At 45.5% G+C, this 13820-nt stretch overlaps 1 long non-coding RNA gene across 1 annotated transcript; it reads right to left on the reverse strand.

The window, feature by feature from the left end:
• Positions 1 to 2671: 2671 nt before the first annotated feature.
• LOC139036797 (uncharacterized) lies at positions 2672 to 9227 on the reverse strand. Its single transcript, XR_011489660.1, has 3 exons — positions 9114 to 9227; positions 5587 to 5835; positions 2672 to 5465 (listed from the first exon to the last, which is right to left on the reverse strand). It is a non-coding gene; the product is annotated as an uncharacterized lncRNA (long non-coding RNA).
• Between the last annotated feature and the right edge of the window lie 4593 nt (positions 9228 to 13820).

A 13820-nucleotide genomic window follows, 5' to 3' on the forward strand; every position in this document is an offset into this window, starting at 1 on the left:
TGGGAAAGACCCCACAGCCAGTTAATCAGCAGGACTGGACCTTAGGTTCACTGTCTGGGACGGCAGTGTCTCCTCGCCGACTGTTACAACCAGGGATTGACGGTCCCCTGGAGGCTGATTGCCAGGGGACAGCATTCAGCCGCGGGTCGCACAGGCACTCAGGAAGCCCCGTCCTTCACCAGCCCGTTCTGAGACGTCTACTCAGAACCCACCCGCTTGAAGAACAGGAGGTGACGCTCTGGTCACCAGGGGACTCTGTCCACAAAAATCCCCATGAGTCATTCTACAAGGCTCAGGGGGAAAGGACTCCCAGAAAGGGCTCTGGTCTAGAAAGAAATAAAACCTTGGCCAGAGGCCCAGACTTTCAGGGAAGCCAGCTGGCCTCCTGGGGGCTGATCAGGGAGGGGAGGTCACCTTGAATGGAGATCTCTCTGGGCCTAACTGTTCTCTTATTTAATCACTCGTTCATCAACTATTTTGGGTTCTGACATTTATTCCTTCATTCAACAAATATTCATTGGGAGGGGCAAGGTATTCACATTTTTACCTACACACTTTTGAATTGTTTGCGCTCGTTACTACAAAGAACGTACGCTGCTTCTGTTTGTTAAGCTTCGTTTTTCATTTTTGATAATAAGTGATACACAAGTACATTCTCCTTGTGACCGTCATGGAGCGAGGTAACTTATACCATAATGCACAGGTGGGATCTTTCCAAAGATACCTGTGCATTTCCATACAGACCTATAGAAAATTATAGATTCATTTTGTGTGTATCTGTGCATATGTTACTATGAATTAGTCTGTGATTTTTTTTTTTGAGTAGCATATTACAATCAATAAATATGAACTTCCTGGCTTTATCCCTTCTTGACTGCATCATATTAAGTGATGTCACCATAGTGGTCCTGATCCTCCAACTGGGAACTGGGCTTCTGCTTTCAAAAATGACCATAATCAAATAGTTCCTAAAATGGTAAAAAAAAAAAAAACAACTCATGTTTTTAAAATCTACAATGAGAGACAGAGATTCTACAATCTCCCTCAGTTGGTGTTTCCTTCTGATTTTCTCAAGCCCATTTGTTTCTTGGGGGTATTTTTTTTTTATTTATTATGTGTTTATTGCTGGGAGAAATATCAGTAACCTCAGATATGCAGATGACACCACCCTAATGGCAGAAAGTGAAGAACTACAGAGCCTCTTGAAGAGAGTGAAAGAGGAGAGTGAAAAAGTTGGCTTAAAGCTCAACGTTCAGAAAACTAAGATCATGGCATCTGGTCCCATCACTTCATGGCAAATAGATGGGGAAACAGTGGAAACAGTGGCTGACTTTACTTTTCTGGGCTCGAAAATCACTGCAGATGGTGATTGCAGCCATGAAATTAAAAGACACTTACTCCTTGGAAGGAAATTTATGACCAACCTAGACAACATATTAAAAAACAGAGACATTACTTTGTGAACAAAGGTCCATCTAGTCAAGGCTGTGGTTTTTCCAGTGGTCATGTATGGATGTGAGAGTTGGACTACAAAGAAAGCTGAGCACCGAAGAATTGATGCCTTTGAGCTGTGGTGTTGGAGAAGACTCTTGAGGGTCCCTTGGACTGCAAGGAGATCCAACCAGTCCATCACAAAGGAGATCAGTCCTGGGTGTTCATTGGAAGGACTGATGCTGAAGCTGAAACTCCAATACTTTGGCCACCTCATGCGAAGAGTTGACTCATTGGAAAAGACCCTGATGCTGGGAGGGATTGGGGGCAGGAGGAGAAGGGGACGACAGAGGGTGAGATGGTTGGATGGCATCACAGACTTGATGGACATGGGTTTGGGTAACTCCGGGAGCTGGTGATGGACAGGGAGGCCTGGCGTGCTGCGATTCATGGGCTGGCAAAGAGTCAGACATGACTGAGTGACTGAACTGAACTGAATGTATGTATTTATTTATTTATTCCTGGCTGTGTTGGGTCCTCATTGCTGCAAGAGCTTTTCTCTAGTTGTGGTCCATGGACTTCTCACTGCAGTGGCTTCTCTTGTTGAGGAGCACAGGCTCTAGGGCATGCGGGCTTCAGCGTTTGCAGCACGTGGGTTCAGTAGTTGTGGCTCCTGGGCTCAGAGCACAGGCTCAGTAGTTGAGGCACTCGGGCTCAGTTGCTCCGCAGCATGTGAGATCCTCTCAGATCAGGGATCTAACCCATATCTCCTACATCTGCAGGCAACTTCTCCACTTGTGAGCCACCAGGGAAACCCAAGCCCACTCGTTTTCATTCTGTCCTCAGCAATAGAGACACAAACGGGTTCCCACTTCCTGTTTACGAACAATGCAGCCCCTTGCAGCTTCTCCAGACTGTCCCCTCTGTGTCACGTGGATGGCGTTTGGGAGGCCCTTCACCCAACATCTTTATCGACTGCAGTGTTCTCAGAGGTCATGGCTGCACATTCTCACGTACAACGTCATGCTCTCCAAATATTGGTTCACTGGGTCCCTGTAACACATTCCTCTCCCACACTGTCATGTCAGAAGGATGGTCTAGTCTGGGAACTATATCCCAAAGACTTTAACCTCTGGGTTTCTGGTGACCTTTCAAAATGTGGTTTGAAGAAGACTCTTGAGAGTCCCTTGAACAGCAAGGAAATCAAACCAGTCAATTCTAAAAGCAATCAACCCTGAATATTCATTGGAAGGACTGATGTTGAAGCTGAAGCTCCAATACTTTGGCCACCTGATGCGAAGAGCAGACTCATTGGAAAAGACCCTGATGCTGGGGAAGACTGAGGGTAGGAAGAGAAGGGGGCGACAGAGGATGAGATGGTTGGATGGCATCACCGACTCAATGGACATGAGTTTGAGCAAACTCCGGGAGATAGTGAAGGACAGGGAGGCCTGGTGTGCTGCAGTCCATGGGGTCACAAAGAGTTGGACAGAACTGAGTGACTGAACAACAACAACAAAGGCCAGGATGATGAAATGCCATTCCCATCTGATGACCGGTGTCTTGGCTTAGTAGAAATCTATTTCTAGGGAGCAGAAAGTCAAATTCTCAGCCAGGCCCTCGGCAGGCTGTCCATTTCATCATGTTTACTCGTCCGGTAAACCTTCTTTCTGGGGGTAGAGATGACTCCCGTTGGGGTCCGCATCCCCAGACCAGGAACAGAACTTCCGTAGACTTCTTGTCACCTGTGTCCTGAACCCTTCCAGACGTACCAGAGGTAGGAAAAAGTGGGCAGGTGGGAAGGACTTCCTGAAATGGCTCTGGAACAGGCATGGGATCTTCAGCCAAGACATTAGCGTGGCTTGCTGTCTGACTCTGCTCAGTAATCTGTGGAGCCTTCTCTGAGGCGTGGTTTCTCCTCCATGAAATGATGAGGGCAGGATCCAATCATCTGGATGGAAGCTCTCAAGACTGTTTCCCTTTCTCTCATCTTCAGCATTAGAGTGTTACCTTTTTATCCCAGGCTGTGATTGCAGCAGTACCTTGATCATGATGATGGTTTCATGAGTGTTTGCATATGAAAGTGATAGTGAAAGTCGCTCAGTCGTGTCTGACTCTGAATTCTCCAGGCCGCAGACTCATCAAATGGTACACAGGCAGACTTAGAAGATATGGAGGGTGCAGTTACAGGCCACTTTTTTTTCGTTTTGTTTTTAGTCTAGTTTCACTGGCTCATGGGGTACGGCATGCAGAGGCCTCGGACCCAGCATCTTCTAGCGCAAAGTGGCTGTGTGAAATCCCCAGTCTGTGATTTTTTTTTTAAAGAAGCAATGAACTTTGAATGTACTGAGGTGCCATCATGTGCTGGGCCTGGCTAGGTGCTCCAGATACAGCAGCAAACCAGGCAGAGCAGCTCCTTGAGTCTCCTGGGGGATACAGCCGAACAAAGAGATCTTAGTATGTGATCTAATAAATGCAATGAAAATGGAGGAAATGGAGCTGTGTCAGAGCCCAGAAAGGGTGTCCCAGCTGAAGGGTGTGTATGGAATCGGGGAGAATTATTCAGGTGTGTCTACGTTGTAGGCCTTCCCAGGTGGCTCAGTGGGCAAAGAATCTGCCTGTAATGCAGGAGACTCAGGGGACACGAGTTCAATCCCTGGGTCGGAAAGATCCCTGGAGGAGGGCATGACAACTGACTCCAATATCCTTTCCTGGAGAAACTCATGGACGGAGGAGCCTGGTGGGCTACAGTCCACGGGGTCACAAAGAGTCAGACATGATGGAAGTGACTGAGCACGCATGCACACACTTATGTTGTAAGTGAAAGAATACCCGCCAAACCAGTGAAATAAAAGTGGGAGAGGAGTTTATAAGAAATCAAGCTGCAAAACTGCCTGGAGGCATGACTCCAGGGACTCAAACGATTTCAAAAAACATATACCTCTGTCTCTCCTTTCATCTCTGTCTCCTCTTTTCAGCTCCGCTTTCCTCTGTTTCGGATTGACTTTCAGAGAGGCTTTCTATTAGTGGCAAAGATAGCCAGCAGCAATTCCAAGCTCGCTAAATTCTTGTAACCGGCAACCCCAACAGTTGTGTTTCCCAACAATTCCAACAAGACTCCTGGGAAGGAGTCTCATTGGCCTCACTGGAATGATACACCCACCCTATTGTCTCCCACAGGAGCCCATCACTGTGGCCAGGGGAATCGGATATGCTCATTGGCCAGGCTCACCTATGGAGCCAGGGTCTTATGTCTGAACCCCAGGCATAAGAGACGGGGTGGCAACGGCTCCCCAAAGAGAAATTGAGATGCTGTTTTCTGACCCAGAGGAAACAAGTGTTGCATAGGCAAGATGAAAGGTTCCCACTGCAAAAAGGTTCATTCATACCATTTTTTTAGATTCCACATATATGTGTTAATATAAGATGTTTGCTTTTCTCTGACTTACTTCACTGTGTATGATCGACTCTAGCCTATCTAGACTCTAGAGCAGAAATAGAGACGCAGACATAGAGAACGGACTGTGGACCCAGGAAGGGAAGAGGAGGGTGGGATGAAATGGAAAATGAGGACGGACATATATCCACTACCACGTGTGAAATAGCTAGTGGGAAGTTGCTGTCTGGCACAGGGTGCTCTGTGATGACCTAGAGGGGTAGGTGGGATGGTAAGGGGGGACGGGAGGTCCAAGAGAGAGGGGATAAATGTATACATATGGCTATATTATACAGCTTCATTATACTGCAGAAACTAACAATACTGTAAAGCAATCATACTCCTATTTAAAAATTTGGGAGGGTAAAATATATGTAAACATAAAATTTGCTATTAAAAAAAAAAATCCCCACTTCAGAAAGCTTCCTGGAGAAGTTCATCTCTAATTTGCAAACTCAAGGATGAACCGGACTGTGCTAGGTAGCAGGGAGAAAGGAGCAGAAAGGGCATTTCTGGCTGAGGGAACAGCATGCAGGAAGGTCTGGAGAGTGTTGCTTCTTCCAGAAAAATGCGAATGGTTTACTCTGACTGATGGGCACTGTAAGGAAGGAGAGGGAGAGGTGAGATCAGAGAGAAAGGCGGGATGCCTTCAGAGGACAGCGATTGTATGCAGCCCTTCCCTACCCCTTCCCCCACGCCCCCACCCCCATCCCGCTCACCAGTCATGAGGTTTTCACACTCTCCTGCTTCAAGCACAGCTTCCATATCCGAAGGAGTGTGTCATTCATCAGCAGGTCACGTCACCCCACTGAAACACTGTGTGTTCTTAAGGTCAGCTGATCGCCAGAGATTAGGTTGAAAGTCTTCCAGGGTTTCGCAAGGCAAAAGAATTCCAACTCGAAAATCACAGGAGCATTAATATACAGTTTGGTGCATTGTACACAGATGTGCAGGCGAGTTTTGCTCAGCTGGAAAGAGGGAATCACACTCTAAGTAGGTCTGTGTGTGCATACTAAGTCGCTTCAGCTGTGTCTGGCTCCTTGCACTCTATGTAGCCCGCCAGGCTCCTCTGTGCATGGGGATTCTCCAGACAAGAATACTGGAGTGAGTTGCCATGCCCTCCTCCAGGGGATCTTCCCATCCCAGGGATCGAACCCGCGTCTTTTACATTTCCTGCATTGGCAGGGGGGTTCTTTACCACTAACGCCACCTCATCTTTTACTGAGTGTGTCCTGAGTCTTGCAACTGAGTCCCCTTTCCTCCCCAGATGAACTTGATGAAGGAAATGCTTTTGCTATCCCCATTTCTGTGGTAAAATAAACATAAAATTTACTATTAAAAAAAAAAAGAAGAAGAAGTCCAGAACTTAAGAGATTTGCCCTAAATCTCACAGGCATGATCTCTTTTTAATTGCCATATCACCCAGCCATGGATATCTTCATTTCAAATGTGGAAAACTGAGGCACAGAGAATTGAAACAACTTGCTGGAGTCACACAGCAGAAGTAAGCTGGGGACGCAGGACGCTCACACACTGCTGGTGGAGATGTTAAATAGTACAGTCATTTGGAAGACGGGATGACAGTTCCTCAAGAGGTTAAACATAGAACTGCCATATCACCCAGCCATTCCACTGCCAGATACATACCCAAGAATGGAAAACATATGTCTACATAAAAACATACGCATGTAGGTTCATAGCAGTATTCTTTATTATAGACAAGAGCAGAAACAACCCAAATGCTCAACAACTGGTGAATGTATACATAAAATGTGATACACCCTTACAAGGGCATCTTATCAAGCAATAAGAAAGAATGAGCGAGTGAGTGAGTGAAAGTCGCTCAGTTTTGTCCGACTCTGCGACCCCAGGGACTATACAGTCCATGGAATTCTCCACGCCAGAATACTGAAGTGGTTAGCCTTTTCCTTCTCCAGGGGATCGTCCCAAGCCAGGGATTGAATCCAGGTCTCCCACTTTTCAGGCAGATTCTTTACCAGCTGGGCCAGAAGGGAAGCCCAAGAAGGAGTGAAGTAGTGGTGAATACTACAACACAGATGAGCCCTGAAAATTCCCTAAGTGAAAGTTACAGAAGAGTGCATAGTACATGAGGTCATTTATATAAGATGTCCAGTATACATAAGTGTTGTAGAGACAGAAGTCATCTGCACATCTGAGATTATTGATATTTCCCCAGGCAATCTTGATTCCAGCTTGTGCTTCCTCCAGCCCAGCATTTCACATGATGTACTCTGCATAGAAGTTAAATAAAGCAGGGTGACAATATACAGCCATGATATACTCCTTTCCCAATTTGGAACCAGTCCTCTGTTCCCTGTCCAGTTCTAACTGTTGCTTCTTGACCTGCATACAAGTTTTTTTAGGAGGCAGTTAAGGCAGTCTGTTATCCCTATCTCTAAGAATGTCCCACAGTTTGGAGTGACCCACATAGTTAAACACTTTAGCATCGTCAGTGAAGCAGAAGATGTTTTTCTGGAATTCCCTTGCTTTTTCTATGATCCAACGGATGTTGGCAATTTGATCTCTGGTTCCTCTGCCTTTTCTAAATCCAGCTTGAACATCTGGAAGTTCCCGGCTCATGTACTGATTAAGCCTGACTTGGAGAATTTTGAGCACTACTTTGCTAGTATGTGAAATGAAAACAATTGTGTGGTAGTTTGGACATTCTTTGGCATTTCCCTTCTTTAGGATTGGAACGAAAGCTGACCTTTTCCAGGCCTGTGGCCACCGCTGAGCTTTCCAAATTTGCTGGCATATTGAGTGCAGAACTTTCACAGCATCATCTTTTAGGATTTGAAATCGCTCAGCTGGAATTCCATCACATCCTTTAGCTTTGTTTGTAGTGATGCTTCCTGAGGCCCACTTGACTTCACACTCCGAGATGTCTGGCTCTAGGTAAGTGATCACAGCATCGTGATTATCTGGGTCATGAAGATCTTTTTTGTATAGTTTTTCTGTGTATTCTTGCCACCTCTTCTTCATATCTTCTGCTTCTGTTAGGTGCATACCCTTTCTGTCCTCAATTGTGCCCATCTTTGCATGAAATGTCCCCTTGGTATCTCTAATTTTTTTTTTAAGAGATCTCTAGTCTTTCCCATTCTATTGTTTTGCTTTATTTCTTTGTATTTTTCACTTAGGAAGGTTTTCTTATCTCTCCTTGCTATTCTTTGGTACTCTGCGTTCAGATGGGTGTATCTTTCCTTTTCCCCTTTGCCTTTCGCTTCTCTTCTTTTCTCAGCTATTTGTAAGACCTCCTCAGACAGCCATTTTGCCTTTTTGCGTTTCTTTTTCTTGGGGATGGTTTTGATCACCGCTTCCTGTACAATGTCATGAATCTCTGTCCATAGTTCTTCAGGCACTCTATCAAATCTAGTCCCTTGAATCTATTTCGCACTTCCAGTGTAATCGTAAGGGATTTAATTTAGGTCATACCTTAATGGCCTAGTGGTTTTCCCTACTTTCTTCAATTTAAGTCTGAATTTGGCAATAAGGAGTTCATGATCTGAGCCACAGTTAGCTCCTGGTCTTATTTTTGCTGAGTGTATAGAGCCTCTCCATCTTCGACTGTAAAGAATATAATCAATCTGATTTCAGCATTGACTATCTGGTGATGTCCAGTTGTAGAGTCATCTCTTGTGTTGTTGGAAGAGGGTGTTTGCTATGACCAGTGCGTTCTCTTGGCAAAACTCTGTTAGCCTTTGCCCTGCTTCATTTTATACTCCAAGGCCAAACTTGCCTGCTACTCCAGGTATCTCTTGACTTCCTACATTTGCATTCCAGTCCCCTATGACGTACACCTTAAAAGGGTAAATTATACATGGGTGAATTATATGGTATGTGAATTATATTTCAATAGGCTTCCCTGGTGGCTCAGATAGTAAAGAATCTGCTTGGATTGCAGGAGACCCGGGTTTAATCCCAGGGTAGGGAAGATACCCTGGAGAAGGGCATGGCAACCCACTCCAGTATTTTTGCCTGGGGAATGTCATGGACAGAGGAGCCTGGTGAGCTACAGTCCATGGGGTTGCAAAGAATTGGACACGACAGAGTGACTTCCACATGACACACCACCAAAGCTATTAAAGAAAAAAATATTTTTTAAAAAAGTAAGGGGATGGGCCTGTGACTATAAGCAAAACCACCACTGCTGTTTGAACATCTACTCCTACTATGTGATTAACTAGCCTGAGCCAACAAAACAGGGGAGGAAAACAGAATGTATTACTTTATGTAATGGAGAAGCTCATGGACATTTCAGGTGTGGCTGGATCTAGGACATGTCAGTGGGCACTCTGTCATGCTCAGGTTGGCCTCTGTTGCGTTCCTTCTCAAGCAGGTAAGAAAGATGGTCTCAGTAGTCTAGTCTGCTTCCCTCTTACCATCCCAACCACCCTGAAGAGTACTTTTTCCACATAGGTTTTTTTTTTGTTATTAGCAGGATGTGGGATCTTAGTTCCTGGACCAAGGATGAAACCTGGGGCCCCTGCATTAGAAGGCAAAGTCTTTAACTGCTGAACTGCCAGGGAAGTCCCCCATCCACACAGTTCTAATAAAGGTTTGAGGGATGGTTCTCATTGACCCTGCTGGGGTCACCTTTGTGGGTTTTTTATTTTTTCCATCCTTACAGTGCAATGGTTTTTATTATATTCACATAATCATGCAGCCATCACCACAACCAACGTGAGACGTTTCCATAATCCCTAAAAGAAACCACATACCCTGTAACCATCACTCTCCAGTTTGCCGCCATCATTCCTAGCCCTTGTTGTCTTGTTTAGTTGCTAAGTCATGTCTGATGCTTTCCAACCCCATGGACTGTAGCCCTCCAGGCTCCTCTGTCCATGGGATTTCCCAGCAAGAATACTGGAGTGGGTTGCCATTTCCTTCTCCATGGGGTCACCTTTGAATTAATCACTGTGGCCTAGCTCTGATGGGCCAGGACTGGTGACATGATCTACCCCAGAGCCAAGGAGCATGGTCAGCCTCGTTCAAACCACGTGGTCCAAAGTGAGAGTGGGTGAACCTCCAAAGGAAAACTGGGATTCCGGGTAGGTGTGAGCCACAGACGCCCACAGTATTGGGGGACCATGTTGGCTGCCAAGTTTGATTTTTGCTTCCTCCGTGTGCCAGTTCCGTGTCCTTGGCAAAGTACTTAACCTTTCCATTCCTCAATCTCTTCATCTGCAAAATGGTGATAAAGTAGTATGTCCCTTACAGGCCTATAAAGAGGCCCCCTCTGTCCAGGGGATTCTCCAGGCAAGAATACTGGAGTGGGTTGCCATGCCCTCCTCCAGGGGATCTTCCCAACCCAGGGATCGAGCCCAGGTCTCCTGCATTGCAGGTGGATTCTTTACCAGCTGAGCCACCAGGGAAGGCCTTAAATGAGATAAATTCAGTAAATTCACACTTGGGATGCTAGCACACAACAAGTCTTCATTATGTTACGTAATACTGTCACTCTGCAGAGCTATGGAGCTATCACCAGTTAACCCATGCCACGCAATTAATAAAAATATCATTTGCTGGTCAAACAGGAGTTTGTGAGGAAATGGGAAGACAGCCTGGGGACCTCTGAGTGAGCAGATCAGGGCCCCCGACAGCGCCTCCGCTTCCCCTAGCAGAGCACCCATCACTGCTACAGCTGCTTAGCACCCCAGGCCGACAGCTCCCTCTTTGACTCACAGTGGTTTGGGTTTTGAAGTTCATGCAATTTTAGGAAAACAAGCTATTCATATGAAACAGGTAAGAAAGTATTTATTGACAAAGGAAAAAAAAAACTCAGCTCAAATTATTGGACGTTTGGAGAGTCAGCTTCTGAAATCTCGTCGGGCAGTTTATACAGAAATGTCTCCCGATCGTCCCCTTGCTTACCTCGGAACACTCTAGAACTCCTAATACCTCCCTGTACTTGTAAATCATGCTCATTCTGCCTTTGAGCCCAATAAAGCTTTTCAATAAATGTTTGTTGAGTAACTAATTGGTCAAATAGCCACACCCCTGATTAATCTTCACAATGGACACACCACACCCACAGAGTAAGAGCCAGATGCACTTTTCTCTTCCTTTAAACAATGAAGAAGGTTTTGAGAAACCTCTCTTGACAGGCAAAGATCCTGCTCAACCGACTTTGAGGCCTTTGAGATGAGACTGACCTGGCTGAGTTCTTTATTCCGGGTTCTGCCTTGGGTGAATCACCTCTCTCTTGAGACTAAGTTTTCTCCTCTATGCATGGTCATAGTAGAGAGGAAGAAATGAGAATTATCTGGAGTACGTAAGAAATAGCACAGTGTCTAAAACATGTATCTAATAAATAAACTTCATTTTTTTTACACTTTATTTATTTGACTAGGTAATGTTCTAAAAAGTACAAAAGGATAGAAAAGTGAATCTTCCTTCCTCCCTGTTCCTTTCCTCACCCCAGATGCAACCACAATTACAGGTTACAAAATAGAAATGTTGCAAGAGTAATTCAGAGTATTTCAGGATGCCCTTTACCCAGATTCACCAGTTTTTCATATTTTGCAGCATTTGCTTTATCATCTTATCTTTCTTCATGTGAATATTTATTCATTACTAGCATTCATTTTTTGGAAACCATTTAAGAATGGATTACATACATCATGCCCCATTTACCCTTTACTATCTCAGCATATCTTTCCTAAGAATAGGACATTACTTTAAGTAACCAAGCATGGTTACCATATTCAGGAAATTTGCCTCAATATAATACTTTAATACCATCCATATTCCAATTTTGTCAATTGTTACAATAACCTTTACAGCATTTTTTCCCCCTCAAGTACAGGATCCAGTTCAAGACCATGTTATGCCTTTAGTTATTATGTCTCTTTAGTTTTCTTTAATTTGGATTGATTCCTTAGCTTTCCTTTATCTTTTATGACATTAACACTTCTGAAAAAAGCAGGTCAGTTAATTGCATAGAATGTCCCAGGAAAGCAGGGACCATGTCTGTGTTCTCTACAGAGGCAACCCCAGTATCTAGCACAGTGCCTGGTGGGTGCTCAATTAATGTTTATGGCATGATTGAATGAAATGTCTTTGTACCAACCACAACCGACTCAGTGGACATGAGTTTGAGCAAGCTCCAAGAGATGGTGAAGGACAGGGAAGCCTGGCATGCTGCAGTCCATGCAGTCACAAAGAGTCAGACACAACTTAGCAACTGAACAACAAAAACCAACCACAGCCTTGTGGAGAGCTACATACATAATGTCCGGATTAATGAAATGAAGGCTGAACACGAGTCCCTTCTGTAAGATCAATGAAATGAGGCTGCTGTTCCAGGTGACTTATTGGAGTTCCCTGATCTCAGCAAGTCTGTCCCACAGTCCAGGAGCTGATAACCTGGGCGGTCATGCTGGCTGGCTCCAGACTGGCCCCAGATGTGGTTATCAGGCCACATCACAGGGGAAAGGGCACTTTGCGGCCCGAGGCTCCAGGGGTAGAGTCTAGGTTGAGGTGGAAGCTGACGCCTGTACCTCAAGACGAAACAGAAACTGTGGTGGCTGGCAAGGAAGGATGTCCCTGTCTGTGCCCCTCAGCCATGGCTGGCTTCTAATAGACCACAGCTATGCTCTGGAGGAAATTAAAATTGAAGGGTAACCTACGGATAGAAAAGTGCTCACACCAGTGACAGCTCAATAAATTCTCACCAAGGCAACACAGCAGGGTAACAAGCCCCTGACCAAGGCTCAGAGCTTTCCCAGTCCCCGCGAAGCCCTCTGCCAGTCTCCACTGCCACCCTGAATGGTAACCAAACTACCTGTTTCCCTGGTGGCTCAGTCGATAAAGAATCTGTCTGCAGTGCAGGAGATGCAGGTTTGATTCCTGGGTCAGGAAAATCCCCTGGAGAAGGACGCGACAGCCCACTCCAATATTCTTGCCTAGAGAACCCCATGGACCGGAGAACCTGGCTGCGATCCACGGTGTCACAGAGAAAGGCGACGTGGCTGGAGCAACTGAGCACCCATGTGTGGACGTTATGAATTGGCATAACACAGCATTAATTCATGTATGACTTCTTTGCACAAAATTATGTTTGCAGCAGCAGCCTTTAAAAAAATATATTTATTTACTTTTGACTATGGTGGATCTTGGTTGTTGTGTGGGCTTTGCTCTGGTTGTGCACATGTGCTCAGCAGTCGCAGCTCCCGAACTCTAGAGCACAGGCTCAGTAGTTGTGGCCCACGGGCTTAGTTACCCTGTGGCACACGGGATCTTCCCAGACCAGGGATCGAACCCATGTCTCCTGCATTGGCTGGTAGATTCTTTACCACTGCACTGCCAGGGAAGACCAGCAACAGTCTTTTGACAGCCTGCCTCTTGCTCTGCAAGCTCAAAATGGGAAAGGGGACAGTAGGATAATACCTCTCTTTGCGCTGGTTTCAATGTGTTAGTGATTCCTTGGGGCCTGAAACCCAGCTAGTGGGCTGGTGCTGTTACTGCTCCATTTCACAGGGAGGAGACTGAGGCACAGAAAGTTTACCGACTCTGCCCAGCTAGGAAGTACAAGAGTCCACATTTGAACCCAGGCCTGTCTGATCTCTGAGCTCACCACAAATATCATACACATTTCTTATCAATATAATGACCACTTTTCCAGCACCTGCTTTGGGCTGGACATTGCACTTGAGTCATTGATTTTTTCTGTGAACCGTATAACTTTTGCCCTGCTTGACAAATGATGAAAGCAGGATTCAGAGAGGTCACACAGCCTAGGAAGGCATGAAAATAGAGGCTTAAACCCTCCTGTGTTGATTCCAAAGTCTAATTTGGGACAGTATTGGTATCCAGTATTTATGTGCACCTTTCAAATTCACCCTCTGAGTTTTTCAAAGAAGAGACAACAATAGCAGTTATCTTTTGTACAGCTTCTTTGAGCCAGATGCTTTGGGCAAAGATTATGGATGAT

The sequence above is a fragment of the Odocoileus virginianus genome, chromosome 9, assembly GCF_023699985.2.
Source record: "Odocoileus virginianus isolate 20LAN1187 ecotype Illinois chromosome 9, Ovbor_1.2, whole genome shotgun sequence".
Taxonomy (NCBI): Eukaryota; Metazoa; Chordata; class Mammalia; order Artiodactyla; family Cervidae; genus Odocoileus; species Odocoileus virginianus.